The 20,232-nt window shown below is 41.2% G+C and overlaps 1 protein-coding gene across 2 annotated transcripts in view; it reads left to right on the top strand.

Moving 5' to 3' along the window:
- ntrk2a (neurotrophic tyrosine kinase, receptor, type 2a) overlaps window positions 1–20,232 on the top strand; it is a 274,950-nt gene that overhangs the window by 107,991 nt on the left and 146,727 nt on the right. The gene's annotated exons all lie outside the window — the stretch shown is intronic.

The raw sequence follows: 20,232 nt of genomic DNA, 5'->3' as shown, positions 1-20,232 counted from the left end.
TGTTTTGTTTTAACTTAATTGCTATGTTGTTCATATATTTTTAAGAGTTTTAATCTACTTTTATAGCATTTTTTCTTATTAATTTTAATGCCTGGGTTTTCAAATCTCTGTTTTATTATCTTTTTTTATGATGTCGTAAAGCACTTGGTTGTGGCTGTTTAGAGAGTGCTCTATAAATAAAGTTATTTTAATTTAATTTAATTTAGTTTAAGTTATTTTAAGTCACCAACTGGTGGTTGGTTCTCACTGCGGTATTGTATCACTTCCTGTTCCGGAGCACAGCGGTGTTTTTCTGTATCTGTTAGCTGTTTAATCTGCGCAGTTAGATTGATCTAGTTATCTAGATTACGATTTGTTTCCCAGTGTAATCTTTACGTGCCTTAACTAAAGCACTCCTTCTGCTGAATCACCTCTAAATTATTTACACATTATTCACTTTGCGTGTTTTTAGGAATCCGCTAGCTTAGCGTAGCTACTAGCTCTTAGCCGATTTAGCATGGCGGCTTCTCCTGTCTCTCCCGCACTTTTCTGCTCTGGGTGTGAAATGTTTAGTTATTCCTCGGCCTCCTTTAGCAGTAATGGTACTTGTAATAAGTGTAGCTTATTCGTAGCTTTGGAGGCCAGGCTGGGCGAATTGGAGACTCGGCTCCGCACCGTGGAAAATTCTACAGCTAGCCAGGCCCCTGTAGTCGGTGCGGACCAAGGTAGCTTAGCCGCCGTTAGTTCCCCCCTGGCAGATCCCGAGCAGCCGGGAAAGCAGGCTGACTGGGTGACTGTGAGGAGGAAGCGTAGCCCTAAACAGAAGCCCCGTGTACACCGCCAACCCGTTCACATCTCTAACCGTTTTTTCCCCACTCGACGACACACCCGCCGAGGATCAAACTCTGGTTATTGGCGACTCTGTTTTGAGAAATGTGAAGTTAGCGACACCAGCAACCATAGTCAATTGTCTTCCGGGGGCCAGAGCAGGCGACATTGAAGGAAATTTGAAACTGCTGGTTAAGGCTAAGCGTAAATTTGGTAAGATTGTAATTCACGTCGGCAGTAATGACACCCGGTTACGCCAATCGGAGGTCACTAAAATTAACATTAAATCGGTGTGTAACTTTGCAAAAACAATGTCGGACTCTGTAGTTTTCTCTGGGCCCCTCCCCAATCAGACCGGGAGTGACATGTTTAGCCGCATGTTCTCCTTGAATTGCTGGCTGTCTGAGTGGTGTCCAAAAAATGAGGTGGGCTTCATAGATAATTGGCAAAGCTTCTGGGGAAAACCTGGTCTTGTTAGGAGAGACGGCATCCATCCCACTTTGGATGGAGCAGCTCTCATTTCTAGAAATCTGGCTAATTTTCTTAAATCCTCCAAACCGTGACTATCCAGGGTTGGGACCAGGAAGCAGAGTTGTAGTCTTACACACCTCTCTGCAGCTTCTCTCCCCCTGCCATCCCCTCATTACCCCATCCCCGTAGAGACGGTGCCTGCTCCCAGACTACCAATAACCAGCAAAAATCTATTTAAGCATAAAAATTCAAAAAGAAAAAATAATATAGCACCTTCAACTGCACCACAGACTAAAACAGTTAAATGTGGTCTATTAAACATTAGGTCTCTCTCTTCTAAGTCCCTGTTGGTAAATGATATAATAATTGATCAACATATTGATTTATTCTGCCTAACAGAAACCTGGTTACAGCAGGATGAATATGTTAGTTTAAATGAGTCAACACCCCCGAGTCACACTAACTGTCAGAATGCTCGTAGCACGGGCCGGGGCGGTGGATTAGCAGCAATCTTCCATTCCAGCTTATTAATTAATCAAAAACCCAGACAGAGCTTTAATTCATTTGAAAGCTTGTCTCTTAGTCTTGTCCATCCAAATTGGAAGTCCCAAAAACCAGTTTTATTTGTTATTATCTATCGTCCACCTGGTCGTTACTGTGAGTTTCTCTGTGAATTTTCAGACCTTTTGTCTGACTTAGTGCTTAGCTCAGATAAGATAATTATAGTGGGCGATTTTAACATCCACACAGATGCTGAGAATGACAGCCTCAACACTGCATTTAATCTATTATTAGACTCTATTGGCTTTGCTCAAAAAGTAAATGAGTCCACCCACCACTTTAATCATATCTTAGATCTTGTTCTGACTTATGGTATGGAAATAGAAGACTTAACAGTATTCCCTGAAAACTCCCTTCTGTCTGATCATTTTTTAATAACATTTACATTTACTCTGATGGACTACCCAGCAGTAGGGAATAAGTTTCATTACACTAGAAGTCTTTCAGAAAGCGCTGTAACTAGGTTTAAGGATATGATTCCTTCTTTATGTTCTCTAATGCCATATAACAACACAGTGCAGAGTAGCTACCTAAACTCTGTAAGGGAGATAGAGTATCTCGTCAATAGTTTTACATCCTCATTGAAGACAGCTTTGGATGCTGTAGCTCCTCTGAAAAAGAGAGCTTTAAATCAGAAGTGTCTGACTCCATGGTATAACTCTCAAACTCGTAGCTTAAAGCAGATAACCCGTAAGTTGGAGAGGAAATGGCGTCTCACTAATTTAGAAGATCTTCACTTAGCCTGGAAAAAGAGTCTGTTGCTCTATAAAAAAGCCCTCCGTAAAGCTAGGACATCTTTCTACTCATCACTAATTGAAGAAAATAAGAACAACCCCAGGTTTCTTTTCAGCACTGTAGCCAGGCTGACAAAGAGTCAGAGCTCTATTGAGCTGAGTATTCCATTAACTTTAACTAGTAATGAGTTCATGACTTTCTTTGCTAACAAAATTTTAACTATTAGAGAAAAAATTACTCATAACCATCCCAAAGACGTATCGTTATCTTTGGCTGCTTTCAGTGATGCCGGTATTTGGTTAGACTCTTTCTCTCCGATTGTTCTGTCTGAGTTATTTTCATTAGTTACTTCATCCAAACCATCAACATGTTTATTAGACCCCATTCCTACCAGGCTGCTCAAGGAAGCCCTACCATTATTTAATGCTTCGATCTTAAATATGATCAATCTATCTTTGTTAGTTGGCTATGTACCACAGGCTTTTAAGGTGGCAGTAATTAAACCATTACTTAAAAAGCCATCACTTGACCCAGTTATCTTAGCTAATTATAGGCCAATCTCCAACCTTCCTTTTCTCTCAAAAATTCTTGAAAGGGTAGTTGTAAAACAGCTAACTGATCATCTGCAGAGGAATGGTCTATTTGAAGAGTTTCAGTCAGGTTTTAGAATTCATCATAGTACAGAAACAGCATTAGTGAAGGTTACAAATGATCTTCTTATGGCCTCGGACAGTGGACTCATCTCTGTGCTTGTTCTGTTAGACCTCAGTGCTGCTTTTGATACTGTTGACCATAAAATTTTATTACAGAGATTAGAGCATGCCATAGGTATTAAAGGCACTGCGCTGCGGTGGTTTGAATCATATTTGTCTAATAGATTACAATTTGTTCATGTAAATGGGGAATCTTCTTCACAGACTAAAGTTAATTATGGAGTTCCACAAGGTTCTGTGCTAGGACCAATTTTATTCACTTTATATATGCTTCCCTTAGGCAGTATTATTAGACGGTATTGCTTAAATTTTCATTGTTACGCAGATGATACCCAGCTTTATCTATCCATGAAGCCAGACGACACACACCAATTAGCTAAACTGCAGGATTGTCTTACAGACATAAAGACATGGATGACCTCTAATTTCCTGCTTTTAAACTCAGATAAAACTGAAGTTATTGTACTTGGCCCCACAAATCTTAGAAACATGGTGTCTAACCAGATCCTTACTGTGGATGGCATTACCCTGACCTCTAGTAATACTGTGAGAAATCTTGGAGTCATTTTTGATCAGGATATGTCATTCAAAGCGCATATTAAACAAATATGTAGGACTGCTTTTTTGCATTTACGCAATATCTCTAAAATCAGAAAGGTCTTGTCTCAGAGTGATGCTGAAAAACTAATTCATGCATTTATTTCCTCTAGGCTGGACTATTGTAATTCATTATTATCAGGTTGTCCTAAAAGTTCCCTAAAAAGCCTTCAGTTAATTCAAAATGCTGCAGCTAGAGTACTGACGGGGACTAGAAGGAGAGAGCATATCTCACCCATATTGGCCTCTCTTCATTGGCTTCCTGTTAATTCTAGAATAGAATTTAAAATTCTTCTTCTTACTTATAAGGTTTTGAATAATCAGGTCCCATCTTATCTTAGGGACCTCGTAGTACCATATCACCCCAATAGAGCGCTTCGCTCTCAGACTGCAGGCTTACTTGTAGTTCCTAGGGTTTGTAAGAGTAGAATGGGAGGCAGAGCCTTCAGCTTTCAGGCTCCTCTCCTGTGGAACCAGCTCCCAATTCAGATCAGGGAGACAGACACCCTCTCTACTTTTAAGATTAGGCTTAAAACTTCCTTTTTGCTAAAGCTTATAGTTAGGGCTGGATCAGGTGACCCTGAACCATCCCTTAGTTATGCTGCTATAGACGTAGACTGCTGGGGGGTTCCCATGATGCACTGTTTCTTTCTCTTTTTGCTCTGTATGCACCACTCTGCATTTAATCATTAGTGATCGATCTCTGCTCCCCTCCACAGCATGTCTTTTTCCTGGTTCTCTCCCTCAGCCCCAACAGTCCAGCAGAAGACTGCCCCTCCCTGAGCCTGGTTCTGCTGGAGGTTTCTTCCTGTTAAAAGGGAGTTTTTCCTTCCCACTGTAGCCAGAGTGCTTGCTCACAGGGGGTCTTTTGACCGTTGGGGTTTTACATAATTATTGTATGGCCTTGCCTTACAATATAAAGCGCCTTGGGGCAACTGTTTGTTGTGATTTGGCGCTATATAAAAAAAATTGATTGATTGATTGATTGAAGTTTTATTCTTATTGTTACAACAAACACGAATTACATACACCGTTAATCGAATGAAATCTTAAAGTCAAAGCTGAATGACTCTAAATGAATTTACTTTCAAACAGTGAGAATTACAAGGTCAAATAAAAGTGAAATTCCAGTAACAATATTGAATTTATTGTAATGAATACAGCTGTGCAAACAAAAAGAAAATAAATCCAAAGAATGCCATGATCTAGCAGGGCACCGGGGTCAGTGAATGGCTACTGAGTCTGAAAACTATGTAAATCATATGATGTAGCCTAGCCTTTGCCGTCACCAGATCTCAACCTAATTGAACAACTATAAGGGCCCCTTCCCACAAATGTGAATATGTACAACTCAGGGCAACTCCCATCGGAAGAGCTCGTATGAGCGCACCACGAAACATTGTGCCGACGGGCAGGCGTGCACGATGACGGTGTGACGGTTTGTGCACATGGGAACACAGGTGCTGTGAAAATAAAAAAAATAAAAAAATACATGTCACCCACGGGATTCAAAACCTGCATTTTCCAAAAGCTCTGGTTGCTCAGAAACTTACCCACTGAGCTACCATCACTGGCCTGTGAAGGTGCAGGAAAACTGCCTGATATCAGGAAGGACATGGATGTATTTAAAAATAAAATAAAATCACACACCATATAAAAACATTACATTATACTGAATTCCTTTTATCAAGCAGACAATACAAATGTGATCTGTCTGTTCCTCCGTAAATGACCCATGGTGACAGACGTACAGTCATATAATGACATGAGTGAGAAGCAGTTCGCTCGTCTCATCATGTCCACATCTGCTGGTGCATGTCCAGTCGGCCGCGTCATGTGGAACAGAGCTCACGTGGGTGACATGACAGTCGATCGCTCGCTGCGTGTTATGATCTGATGGTCCGTTTCAACCTGGGGGCAGCCTGCTATTGGGCTGCAGCGTGCGTGCACTCACTCCCTGCAGCCCATTGCCGCAGCGATATATATTGTTTAGTTATGTCCAGGTGATAACGCAAGCTAGACACACACACGTCCAGTGAGCAGTTGTTAGCCATGTCCATTCAAATACAGTATGTGTTGTCCACTGGGATGTCCAACACTACAGCTTTCCACAGCCGCTTCTGTCGGTGGCCACACTCCTGTCAGTACAGCACACACAACAAAGCCACACTTGTGAGGCACTTAGTAAATTTCAACTGCCAGCACTACAGTGATTGTCTGCTGATTGTTGTCGTGTTAATTGTGCGAATGACCACACATTTTCTAAGTGCCATACGAGCGGTGTTAGATGTTCGTGTGTGTCACCTGGAATTTGGCCGACACCTGCCGTGAGAGGGTTCAATGGGCTTGCACAGGGCACACTCTGTCTTTCAGCCACTGGTGTGCGCACATAGTTGTAGCAACAGGCGTACGAGCCAACTGTGATTTTACACGTTTTGTACATGATCCCTGCTTCATGCACACTTTATGCGCAAATCGACCGAATTCGCACTATGTGTGAAGGGACCCTGCACAGTAAAATCACCAGTGTAAAATTAACACTGACAGTGTACATATGATCCCACTCTGTTTGTCTTTCATGGTCAAAGAAGACAGTGACTCACCACTACAGTGGTGATTTTGATGTCATGACTTGTGCTTGAATTATGTTACAATGAGGGACAGTAGCACATCTTGAGCCTCACTCTCTAGTGATGAGGCCTAGTCAAGATGAGTGTTGGAGGTTGGGATGCAGTGCATGACCAGCAGTGTGCTACAAGTGTTACTGTCCCTAAATGTGTCTGTTCTGCTTGTTGAACCAGCGGTCATTTCCTCCAAGCAGTCTGCTGGGTCCAGACTTCACGTACAGGGGTAGACAAACTCCAAATCACTGAAGGTTGGACACCTGTCCACTTGTCCCACCGCATTTGTTCCTTCTACCTATATGGTTTACCAGGGTATAGCTGCTGTGCTTGCTCCAGCTACTGAGAGCGAGAGGTGGGAGTTGGGTACCAAGTGGAGTCCAGGAGTGACAGAGCACCCCTGAAGGGGTTTGGCAGCCACTTCCACCACCACCCCCTACACCCTATAGGACACTTTGGACTGACATGCAAGACAGTGCTCTCCACCACCATCTTCAAAACACCAACAGAGGGAATGTGTTTTGGAAAATGGTTTTCTATTCCTCCAGGAGAGTTCCAGAGATATGTAGAATTAGTGCCAAGGAGCATTCAATCTGTTGTGGCAACATGTTCTGTTTTTCTCTGAATTTGTCAGCTGTCTGTACATGTGCAGAAGTGCAACAGCAAACAATGGCACCCTGAGGACATACATATGTTACATGAAATGGCAAAGACACCTGCTGCTATGACACACCTGGAACATTGCTTTATGTCACCCTTTGCCTTGTGTCTCCCTCTTCTCCTCTCATGTGTTTGATGTTTGTTTAGTGAGACATGACTAGAGTTTTCTCTCACACAGACACGTCTGCAGCTTTTTTGGTGGCGTTCCTTGTTTTCTGTCAGTGTTGGAACACAGCTGAACCTTAATGCTGAGCCTACATCCAGCAGAGAGGTTTTTATTTCTTTTGGCTAGATTAACCTCTGTCATAAACTGACAGGTTGGTAACGTGCACATAATCCTCGTGCACACGTAAGGCTTTCATGTTTCATTGCACATGCTCCAGTAATGACACACCAGGTGTTGGTATCAGTCTTTATACAAACAAACACACTGTCTAATTTCTGTTAACTTGCACGTGTGCACGCACAGACGGTAGAAAAGTAAACTATGTGGAACACTGTTGAATTGGCAACGTAATTAATTAGAAGTGCGGCCATTGATTAGTGCTCAGTGGGAAATTTAAGGGGTGGAAAGTTAAATTTAGACATTATTCACTTTATTCCAGCTGTGAGAATTCTGTTTATTTGTTAAGAATAAATAAGTAGTAGGGTGGAAGCTGGTGTGCTGTGGATGTGTTAAAATCACAGTGACTGACCTTTGGTGTGTAACTAATGATAAATATGCTTGACATTTTCACACACGGGGGGTGGACTGGGTGTTCCCTATAAAATTTAAATCTGCCGAAGCAATTTGTCACTGAAGAGCAGGCTAATCTATTGCTCTGCCTGGTAATTTGTTATTTAAACATTTTAGGTTCTTTTTTGGTGCCTCTCAGACAGAAGAGTGTGTTGTGGTTGATTCTACATGCTTGTCGGTGTGTAAATTTTGTATGTGATGGAACTTGAAAATGTACGCGGGTGTCAATGTGGATTACGAGTTAGAATGTGGATTTTTGAGGATTTAAAAAAAAAGAATTTTATTCAGACCATTCAATATGTTTGGTTTTGTTGTTTCTGGGAGTAGAATCCTCTAATAAGTGTCTACCACCTACATGAAACAATCTCTGACTTGGCACCATGGTACTCTGAGAAATGGGCATTGATCAGTACTTGGGTTGTTTCAGTTCATAGGTGGCTCTAAGGTGGAGTATGATGGGACTACAGCCCTCACAAGAATTTCAGAAGCAGCTCTGCTGCCTCAGAAGCTCCACTCATCAGAAAATTAACATATGTCATTCAAATTCTTGTTTGCAGCATCAGATTATCACCATCAAGACCGTTCTCTGACTGAATCAGTCCTATCATACACCTAAAAAAGGAACCGCTGTTTCATCAAGAAAAAGTGATGTAACAAGTTGCATAGATTTTTTAAAATTAGTTCATCTTAACCAGAGATGTCTTGTGGCATTAACTTGGCATTAACCCAGTAATGGATAAGTTGAAATAACTTTTTAAAAACTCCATGCAAATTGTTACATCAGTTTTTCTCGTTCAGACAGCAGTTCCTTTTTTAGAGTGTACTGATATTGTTTGTGCAGCACATTGTGATCAACCTCTGACCTGGCCCTTTCTTTGTGGAGTTTGTATGTTCTCTCTATGTTTGTGTGGGTTACTTCTCAGTGCAACGCCTTCCTCCCACTATACCAACGACATGCTGGTTGGATGAAATGGAAATTTTAAATTGACCGTAGGTATGAATGTGAATGTGTCTGTCAATATGTAGGCATGTAACAGACTGGTCCCAGTAAAGGCTGTACCCTGCATCTCACCCAGTAACGCCTGGGATAGGATCCATCCCTCCTGTGACCCTTAGTTGGAATAAGCATGTATGGAAAATGAATAGCAAGTTAGTTCAGCTTTTCCCTTTTTACTTACTCTGCATACTGATCTGACATGTTTTACACCAGATACCCTTCTGAACACATTACATGGAGAATGGGCAGGACAGGTCTTGAACCAGGAACCTTCCCTTCTGGAAACAAGCACACTAACTTCTTGACCATCACGCTGTCCATGTATGAATGATCATTCTGTTTACTTTGATATGGTATCATGCGCATGCGTGAGTTTTTTCACGCGTGTCGGTGACGTCATTTCCCTGTGGGCAGGCCTTGAGTGAGATGTGGTCCAGCCCTCTCGGCTGAATTCCTTTGTTTCCACACGCTGCTTGAGACGGCGCGCGTTGCTTTATCAAAATTTTTTCTGGACCTGTGAGGAATATCCGAGTGGACACTATTCGAGAAATTAAGCTGGTTTTCGGTGAAAAGTTTAACGGCTGATGAGAGATTATGGGATGTTTCTGTCGGTGTAAGGACTTCCCACGGAGCGGGACATCGCGCAGCGCTTCCAGGCGCCGTCGTCGGCTTGTTTCGAGCTGAAAACATCCTAATTTAAGGCTTAATTCACCCAGGACGTCGTGAGAGAACAGAGAAGATTCAGAAGAGGCCGGCATGAGGACTTTATGCGGACATTCCACTGTTTAAGGACATTTTTTAATGAAAGACGTGCATGCAAATTCGCCAAGTCGTTTCCGTGACGACTTGGTGAATCTGTGTGCGCTGCGACAGGAAAAACACCTCCGTGTTGAAAACCATTTGTAAAATTCAGGCGGCTTTTGATGGCTTTCAACAAGTGAGTAACTGAGAAATTGTTTAACAGCTTGGGCATGTTCCAACTTGCCCGTTAAGGTTTCCAACGGAGGTGTTTTTCCTGTCGCTACCCCCCGCGGTCGGGTCCAGCACGACATGGCGACCTCTGCCCGCACGTTCTTCATTATGTCCGAATAAAACTCCTCATGCCGACTTCTTCTGAAAGTTCTCTGTTCTCTGACGACTCTTACTGGGTCAACAGAGCCTGAAATGTGGAAGTTTTCAACTTGAAACGGTGAGACGCTGCCGGCCTCAAAGCGCATATCGCCATCAGGCACCGTGGGCCGTCCTTAAAGCGACACTACCAGAACCAAAATCTCTCATCAGCTGTTAAAATTTTTACCGAAAACCAGCTGAATTTATCGAATGGTGTCCACTCAGTTGTGCCTTACAGTTTTGAAAAAATTTTGATCAAACAAAGCAGCAGTCTCTGAGCCATTCCTAAACAATGAAAAAATTGACGAGCGGGTGGGCGACTCCTCACTCAAAGACTGCCCACAGGCGAATGATGTAACCGACAGGCGTGAAAAAACTCTTGCATGCCCACGAGGGTTCAAGCATGTCTGATGTAATCACACGCAATTCAAATCCATATGGTTTTTGAGAAAAATAATAAGGTCGGATACTTTTATAATAGACCTCGTATATATATATATATATATATATATATAGAGAGAGAGAGAGAGAGAGAGAGAGAGAGAGCGAGCAGGGGTGCTGGCCAAATGGTTAATGCGCTTGGTTTCAGTGTAGAAGGTTCCAGGTTCAAATCCCACTCCTGCCACATTTCTCCATGTAATATGGAGTTGCGTCAGGAAGGACATCCGGCGTAAAACCTGTGCCAATTCAACATGCAGATCCACCTTGGATTTGCTGTGGTGACCCCGAGTGCAAACAAGGGAGCAGCCGAAGGGACTTACTTATATATACCGTTACCATTTTTGAACAATATATTTTTTTTTTATTTCTATATGTTGTACATTGTATGTGTAAATTACCAAAATTTATGTAAAGAGGAACTTAAAACTTACATTAAAATTCATATTGGTATATTTACTACAAATTTGTTTCGTCCTTAACACTCAATAATTACACCACATCTAGTCCCAGGAGGAAATAAATCTCTGGCCCTGCCTGTCATTCAGATGTGATTTCTCTTTCTCGCTGTTAACAGGTTTATGTGTTCTGGCGGAGCAGCAATTTTCTGTGCACAGTTGCTTGTGAGATTGTGTGCGTCCTTTAGGCTGTGAGTGCAGTTGTGTATTCAATATTTGAACCAACTCAGGTTATGAATGTGCACAATGTTGAATCCCTTACACACACACACACACACACATGCGCGCGCATCCTTGCGGTGCCTGTAAGCTGAAGGCATCCAGGCTAAGACCAAAATTTTGGGTTTAAAAATATATGTGGCTGTTAGTGAGATGGAAAGTGATGCGTAACCATAACTGTAGTATTGTGTAGTTTTTTTGATATCAGTACTCAGTGAGAGGTTTGTATGTTATTGTTCTTTCTCATTGAAAATATTTTGCCATTATTACAAACATGCTGACTAAAAACTCCCTTCTTCTGCTTATTCTTTCATGAATAATACATTACTACTTTACTAAACCACTCTGTTCTAATAGTTTGTTTCTGAGCAGAAGCTGTTCATAATACAGAAAAAAAAAATACAGCTTCTGGATGGGGAAACAGTCCATGGTTATTAAAGTGTGATTTCACCTGAGAGATTGGCAGAGATGCCAAAGAAAACAGATTTTTTTCCAAATAAACTTGTGTGTTTTATAATGTGATGTTTTGGATGAAGCCTTGTGTTCTTTCTCCATCCTACAATCTTACAAAATCTATTTCTAAATCACTTACTAAATAACTAAAGTGGCACAGACACTGCCAGCAACCGATGATGATCGTGGTGATTATTATTATTATTATTATTATTGTTATTATTATTATTTTTATTGTTATTGTTGTTGTTGTTTTCTGTTTTCGCTCATTTACGTTGTTGCTATTGTTTTCTTTGTCCCCCCCCCACCCTCCATTTCACTAATTTGTGTTATTGTTGATGTTGTTTTTGTTTCCCTTCAGGCTTTGTGTTGTTTCAGAACATCCCAGTGGAGGTGGTGTCACACTAACGAAGACGGGCACACAAAGAGACAAAAAGAAAGGGAATGACTGTGTTTTGTGTGTTTCTAAGAAAGGATGAGGAAAAAGAAGTGAATAGAGGCAAAGTTTGAAAAATATAACATCCATAAATCCACAGAACACTGCTGCACATTAAACGAATAGAAGTGATTTAATAAATGTAAAGGTCCGGTGTCGCAGACCAACCGGTACCCCCCCTAAAAATTGGTCCGCCCTGCCTTCACTGCACATACGTCATTTCCAGCTCAGCCGCTCATCTGAGACAGAGTCTCTTCACCCAAAGACATCAAAGAGATTAATGGAATTATTAACCATCAGATGATAAAGGTAAAACCTCTTAAATCATTTTAAAGTCAGTTTTAAGCAGAAACGAGGCTGTTTTAAGCAAAAATGACGAGATAATCGGTGACCTTTGAAATGACGGACGCGCAGTGAATGCAACAGGTAGCAGCTCGTGTAGCTGTGGCACTCTGATCGCTTCTGCCATCTTTTATGATGAAATGATGCTCTAATTTATGTGGAAATGATTGATGTACAAAAGCTTCAGATATCTGTTGCTGAGATAGATGATGACTGGAGTGCAGTTTGACACAGAAACGAGGTGATAATTGATGAACTGCGGCTGATGATGCGTGCAGGGTGGACCAATTTTTAGGGGGGCTTTTCGGTCTTTTTTAAGGACCAGGTTGAGTGCTTGGATGCAGATGTCAGGTCAGCCAATCACAGAGAGCCTGTAGAGAAACATAAAAGCCTCCCATTGGATGAATTATTCAGATCTGTGAGACAAACACGACCATTACCCTACATTTCACCCAAATAGACACAGTCCTCACACCTCTGTGCAAGCAAACACACACTTTGCAGCTCAGCTCACTAAAATTGTCGACAATTGTTAAAGTGTTTTCAAAACACGTACACAAACTGGAAGATGCCAGGCTCACTGAGTACCAAAAACATTAAAACAATGCACGTGCAAGTAATGATTAAAAAACCAAATTTTAATCAGTTTATTCCTCTTGACAACAATCAGCAGTCACACACGTGTAGAATAATCCTGCTAACAGCCACACGGCCTCTTCTCTACAAAACCATCTCTGCCTCTTTTTGGGAAACCTGTCCCCATTTTAGGTGCCGTGTTTTCAGCATGACTTCATTATTAAAAGCTGCATCTTTCAATGTTTAGAATTTATTTTAAGTTTCACTTCTTTATGTAGACTGCCCAAAAAGTTCCAACCAGGCTGTGAACTTTTTCATGCACTTCTGAGAAATTCTGTTTAGTTTTTGAGAAATCCTGCTCACAATAAACAACAAAACAACATTTTGCAGAACATCATGACATTGAAATTTTGAATTTGATTATGAAATTTGACTATGACATTTAAGATGATATTTTCTGCAAATTCCAAGTTCACAATTACAATACATCCTTAGCTGTCTTTCAACACTGATTGGTTTGAAATTTGTATTCCTTGTACATTTTCCAAACAAATGTATAATCAGAGCAGCAGCCAAAAGAAGAAGAAGAAAAGTACAGCTTTCCCACTTTGGCAATACGCTGTGTGCTTGAAATGTCATTTTCAGTTGAATTAATTGCGTTAAAGATCGCCATTGATGGGAAAATTGTTGACCTTGCTGCTTTCATATGTATGGTATCCGCAAAGACCTTTAGTGCTGCCTAGAAACTATAGACTGTACTGTTTGTTTTTTTTACTGGACAAAACCCCATGTCACATCAGCCACAGGTTTCTGAAGAACAGGGTTGATGCTCAAATAATGTGGCTCCAAATGCCGCTATCTTGACAGTGCCTAACTCTGCCTATGTCCCAGCCATGAGGTGGCAAGTGGGGAAGCTTGACATGACCTGGCCAGGACAAATGAAGACCAAACACAACCACCCATGTCAGAATTCCCAAACAAGCTAATGCTAGGAGGCTAACTTTGGTTTGGGTAGAGTTCTTCGATGGCTCATTAGTGCAGTTAATCACACAGCAAGCCATGTTATTTCAGATATTTGTAATAAAATGCTCAGAAAAAAACAAACACAGCTGGGTCTCCAGCAGCTAGTAGCCACTGCCAGTGGAGTCCTGGAGCCTGGACCACTCCTGCCAGCATGCAGCTGACACCCAAACTCATAACACCCTTAATTAATCATTTTATTGCTGCTGTAAAGTTAGACAGTTTAATTTGGGCTTCTGTGGGGAGTGCTTCGAGCCCCATTTAAGATACTGCAAGATTTCCTACTTTCACGTTGGCTTCTGAGATTCAGGCTTTCTAAGAACAGAGAGGGTGATCACACAGAAGTTGCTATTACAATGTCCATAAGACCCATGTTTCTTGTATACCACAACACACCACATAAATCATCACAAAACAGTTAAAATTGCTCCCAACTGCAGCAAGACACTAAAAATCCAATTCATCCCTTTTTTAGCTGGCTATCTGTTGTGCATATGAACGGTGTGCAGTGTGGAAGTACTGAAACTACTTCAGAAATGGATGCAAGTTAAAGCTCTACCATGCAAAGCGAAAGCCATACATCGACATCCAGAAACGCCACCGCCTTCTCTGGGCCTGAGCTCATTTGAAATGGACAGACACAAAGTGGAAAAGTGTGCTTTGTCTTTGGAATCATGGACGTTGTGTCCTCTGGACAACAGAGTAAAAAAAAATCCAGATTTTTTTCAGAAAAATGACATTTTTGTCATACAACGTAATTGTGTAAAGTTTGTAAAGATTTTAGAGTCTCGATTAAAAGTGTTTAAATATAACTGAGGTTGTGAAAAAGCGAACTTGTCTTTTAGCTCAAAACATGATGTAATGAGTTGGGATAGTGTCCAAAAGTCTTTAAAATGGCCCATTAGCACCAGAAGTGGCACCTCCACTGGAAGAGCCACTGTACTTTCATACTGTTGACTGACAGTCAAATTAGTTTTTCAGGTTTTCACAACATCTGCTAGAATATGCAGCATATCCACCATGAAAAACATTCCTTTTCCAGCAGCTCCTCAGCCAAAAGAACTGCTTTATTGAAGAACTCTGAGGGTCTATAAATCAGAGCATGTTGGAATCCAGTTTTAGGAGGAATGTTTTTATGTAGGATACACTCAAAATGAACTGTACAAGTGTATTTCAAAAAATTAGAATGCTGTGAAAAAGTTCAGTATTTTTGTCAGTTATTTCAAAAGGGAAATTTTTATATATATTTTACGCTCATTACAGATATTCTAAAAATGTTATAATGGTAAAATGTTTCAAGCATTTTTATTTTAAATTTTAAATATGGCCTAAAGCTAAAAAGGAAGACATTTTCAAAACATCAATAGAAAAACAAAAAGGATTTCCATCACAGAAATGTTGAAGGTCTGAAAAGTCTGTTCCTTTATATACTCAGTACTTCATTTGGGCTACTTTTACATGCGTTAACTGCATCACTGTGACGTGGCATTGAGGTGCTCAGTCTATTGGTTTGTGATATTGTGATGAAAAGCGCCTCATTTTCATCAGGGCAGCACAAATTCATTCCGTGATTGCTGCACGAAATTTAAAGTGAAGCAGGGAGGTCGGGGGGGTTATGGTTAAGGTTAGGGTTGGGGGAAGGAGTAGGGTTAGTAATAGTGAGTTAAAAAAAAAACCCGTCATGAAAATTTGACTCATTTCGTGATGGGAGCACGAAAAAAAACTGGAGACATTCGTCACAAAATGCCCCGCACGCAGTACTATTTTCCATGTAAAGTGCAGTAATATGTACATGTGTGGGGTAGGTATTTGGTTGAACCCTCATGTGTTTGATGTAAACTTGGATACACAGTGGAAAAATTGGAGATTGACATTATATTTATTTAGAGGATGTAGCCAACAATGACCATAAAAAGTCGGTAGCCTTCGAACAAATGCAACTACTGGTAATTTTTAAAAGTAGGTCAAGGTCGCCAGCCTTCGAACCCATGCGAAGTACTCCTCCAAGGCAAGTACCCACCAAATATAAAGTTTTTGCAAGCAAAAGGTGCCGAGATTCATTGCGGCTAACAAATTTCAGGCGAAGGATTTGACATTTGTGACCATTGGTGACCTTGGAAAGTAGGTCAAGGTCACCGGGCTTCAAACCCATGCAAAGACGTTTTTGCGAGCAATAGGTGCCGAGCTACGTTGTGGCGAACAAATTGTGGCCGAACAGACGGACGGACGGACAACCCGGATGCTATATGCCCTGTCTCGTGGCGCAAGCACTGCACAGGGCATAAAAATGTAAGACTGGGCTGGCTGTTGAGGTGTTATGGAAGCCCTGGTTTGCTTTGATCGCAGTCTTCGGTGCTTCTGTATAGTTGGGATACCAAGAAGGACATTGATGTATTTAAAAAAAAATAAAACCACACACCATATAAATCACTGCATTTTATTGAATCCCTCTTACCAAGCGGGCAATACAAATATGATCCGTCTGTTCTTCTGTAGATGACCCACGGTCACAGACGTACAGTCATGAAATTACATAAATGAGAAGCAGGGCGCTCTTATCATGTCCACATCTGCTGGCAGCATGTCCAGCTGGCCCGGTGTGCATGTTCTGCCCAACACGCGTGTCTTGTGGGCGGTGCACTGTAGGACAGACATTGCATCATGTAGAACAGAACTCAAGTGGGTGACGTGACATTTAGATCGCCCACTGCATGTTTATGATCTGACCATCCGTTTCACCTGGGGTAGCCTGTCAATGTGCGCGGTGTGCGCATGCTCGCTGCAGCCCATTGCAACAGTGATATATGTTTTTATATATGGCCACGTGAGGACAGCAAGCAGACATGCGCGTTACAGTGGGCAGTTGTTAGTTCAGGCCCATCCAAACACAGTACGTGTTCCCTAACTGGAACGTCCAGAACCACAGATCTCCACAGCTGCGCCGGTGGATGGACACACTCCCTGTCAGTTCAGCGCACACACCAACATGTCATTGTGTCTGTTTGCAACGCCACACTGGTGGGGCACTTTGACAAATTTCACATCCAGCTCGATAGTGATTGTCTGCTGACTGTTGTTGTGCTAATAGTGAGAATGGCCACACATTTTCTAAGTGTCAAGCGAGCAGTGTTAGATGTTCATGTGTTTCAGCTGGAATTTGACACCTGCCGCGAGAGGGTTCGATGGGGTCTCACAGCACACACTCTGTCTTTCAGCCGCTGGTGTGTGTAAATAGTTCTAGCAACAGGTGTACAAAGTGTTGGAGGCAGCTACAATTTTACACATATTGCATACGATTCCTGCTTCATGCACAATTTGACCACATTCTTACTATGTGTGAAGGGGCCCTAAGGCAACTCCGGTTTTACCTGGAGAAACACACACAGCCCGTGGTCTTCTGAAAAGGTCTCCCATCCAAGTACTAACCTGGACCCACACTGCTTATCTTTTGAGATCTGACAGGATCAGACTGAAACAGAGCAAATTGGCTGCAACCAATTGTAAGGATTAACCATTCTAAATATCACCCATATACGTATAAGCATTGTGTCCAAATTTTGACCTTGGCCAATGACATTGACATTTAACAACATTTTGTCCTTGGCTAACTTTCAGCCATTCCACTAATTTTGTTTACACTGCGGCTGTGTGTGGGTGTTTAAAGGGAAAAAAAAAACCTGTGTGATGAGACTGTTGGTGTGGTGTAAATACAGTTAAATGTCAAAGTAGGTGTGGATGAAGCTGAGAACTTTAACAAAAATAAAACGTTCTGGCCTTTCAGACTGAGACAAGTGCCTTAAATTACAGATTTAAAAATGGATCATCTATAAAAAGTCTGCAGAGAGGTATATTAAATTCACCATATGTGCATATGGGCAGTGTGCACGTGTGTTTCTTGCACACACAGGCAGACACACACACACACACGCCCACAGAGGTAGACACACACACAGCTTTGGATGAGATTGGGGTCAGGGCAGCTGTATGGGGAATATTTGATGAAGAAGGTTACAGGGTTAAAACACAGGCACTCATGCAGGTGTAGGAAAAGATTTTTGAAGTGAACCACAGTTTAATAGAGTACAGACTTGTTTATCCGAAACCCCAGATGCCTAAACCAGTCACAAAACTCAATCTATAATCATGGGGGAGGGAGAAACTCACATTCAATTTTATGTTTTCTAATCATGTTATATGAAGAGTGCACTCCACAGCTATTATTAACCAAGAAAAATGCTGTGCACCTTCACTGATGTGTGTAATTTACATTACAAGTAGTGCTCAGTGACCATACAACAGCATGTTGAGTGTTCAAACTGCACTTAGCTTGTATACGCTTCACCTCAATGCTGGAATGGTTGTAAAAGGTGTCTGATAATGACTCAAAAGAGATACATACGTTTAAAAAAAAGAGGGAAAGTGCAGTGGTGCAAAACTATCAGATGCACGCTGAGAGCATTCTGAAACCTTTAAAATGAGAATGATCTAATTAAAAATGCAACAGGGAACATTTAAGTGTACTTATGCTTTCTCACCTTACAAAAGCTGAACATTTAAATTTTCGGTAAAACTACTGGGTCTCATTGAACTTTGCTGGTTTTGCTCACTTTAATAGACCCGCTATTAAGACTGGTCCTGGAGTCTATACTCAATAAAAATATAAATGTGTTACTTTTAGGTCCCCCCCCCATTTTTCAAAAATTTAAGTAAAAGATGTCAGACTTCTTCTTTACAGACAGATGTTGTTCACAAATGTGTTATAATCCATGTTAGATAAAATAATCCATCCACCTAGTAAGTGTGGTACATAAAGATGCTGATTAAACAGTATGATGATTGCACAGATGTGCCTTGGATAGGTCCCAATAAAAGCTTTCTCTAAACTGCAATTGATCTTGAAAAATTATCTTTATTAGCTCCATCCTGGCTTGAAGGGATCAGATTATGAAAATGAAAAGCAGTGAACAAAAATTCATACATGTCCCTCATATTCAGGCTGTGGTCACGTGATTGAAAAAAATGTCTAATCGTTTGACCCTCTGCCCCCCCCCAACCCTAACCCTAACCCTAGCATGCATTTCTGAACACCAAATGGAAAACACATTGTACATGTGTATGGAAATTCATAGGATTATGTTAGAAATATCACACTTAACTTTTCATATGATACTGAATAAAAATGCTTCATGAAATCTTGGTTACATGTCACTCGAAGTTGTGAGACTGGTTGGAAGCAACATTGGAAGAAGCTTATTTTTATTAAAAGAACGTTCAGTTCACGACCAACAGCTCTGGACACTCCTGCAGTCAGTATGCCAATTACATGCTTGCTCAAAACTTGTGACAAGGTGATTGTGGGCAGGTGATGGTCTAATGGTTACGGCGTTGGGCTTGAGACCAAAAGATCCTTGGTTCAAATCCCAGCCTGACTAGAAAATCACTAAGGGCCCTTGGGCAAGGTCTTTAATCCCCTAGTTGCTCTTGGTGTGTAGTGAGTACCTTCTGTGGCTGCACCCTCACATCAGGGTGAATGTGAGGCGTTATTTGTAAAGCGCTTTGAGCGTCTGATGCAGTTGGCAAAGCGCTATACAAATGCAGTCCATTTATATCTCTGGTATTGTGGGGTGGGGTGTGATAATAATGCACATTTTTTTTATTCTGGCCAGTGCAGGATACATCTGTGCAATAATCATGCTGTTTAATCAGCATCTTTGTATGCCACACCTGCCAAGTGCATGGATTATCTCACCTCCTCACTAAAACAGATTATAACAAATTTGTGGATAGAATTGACAAGAAATAATAGTTTTTGATGCATAGAAGATATCAGTTATTTCACTTCAATGCATGGAAAAATGGGACCAAAATAAAAAATGTTTGACCGTGCATTCATATTTTTGTTGAGTATAGTGCAGCTACAAATGCGAATCATTTAAAAGATCCATACCACTGTGTTTCTTTGTAGATACACACTCTGAATATTTAATTCAATAACTGGTTTGGCAATTAAGTCTGTTTAAATACAAGGAATCAATAAAAGTACATGACTTACGGTATGTTCAACTGAACCCCTGCAGTTTCTAAACAGGATGCCAGATGTTCCTTAGCATTGTTGCCACTTTTTGCACAAAAATGTACATATTTTATGTTTGATCTTTGTAAATTAAATACTTTAGAGTCATTGGAAATGTTCCGAAAGACGTGTGATTGAAAAATGTTAACACTGGGTAATATGCATACAGCAAGTTAAATAAGTAACTGGAAGCAAACATTCTTTATTGT

The sequence above is a fragment of the Thalassophryne amazonica genome, chromosome 5, assembly GCF_902500255.1.
Source record: "Thalassophryne amazonica chromosome 5, fThaAma1.1, whole genome shotgun sequence".
Classification (NCBI taxonomy): Eukaryota; Metazoa; Chordata; class Actinopteri; order Batrachoidiformes; family Batrachoididae; genus Thalassophryne; species Thalassophryne amazonica.
The sequence above is the reverse complement of the archived record's forward strand: the minus strand, read 5'-3'. Positions and strand labels throughout refer to the sequence as shown.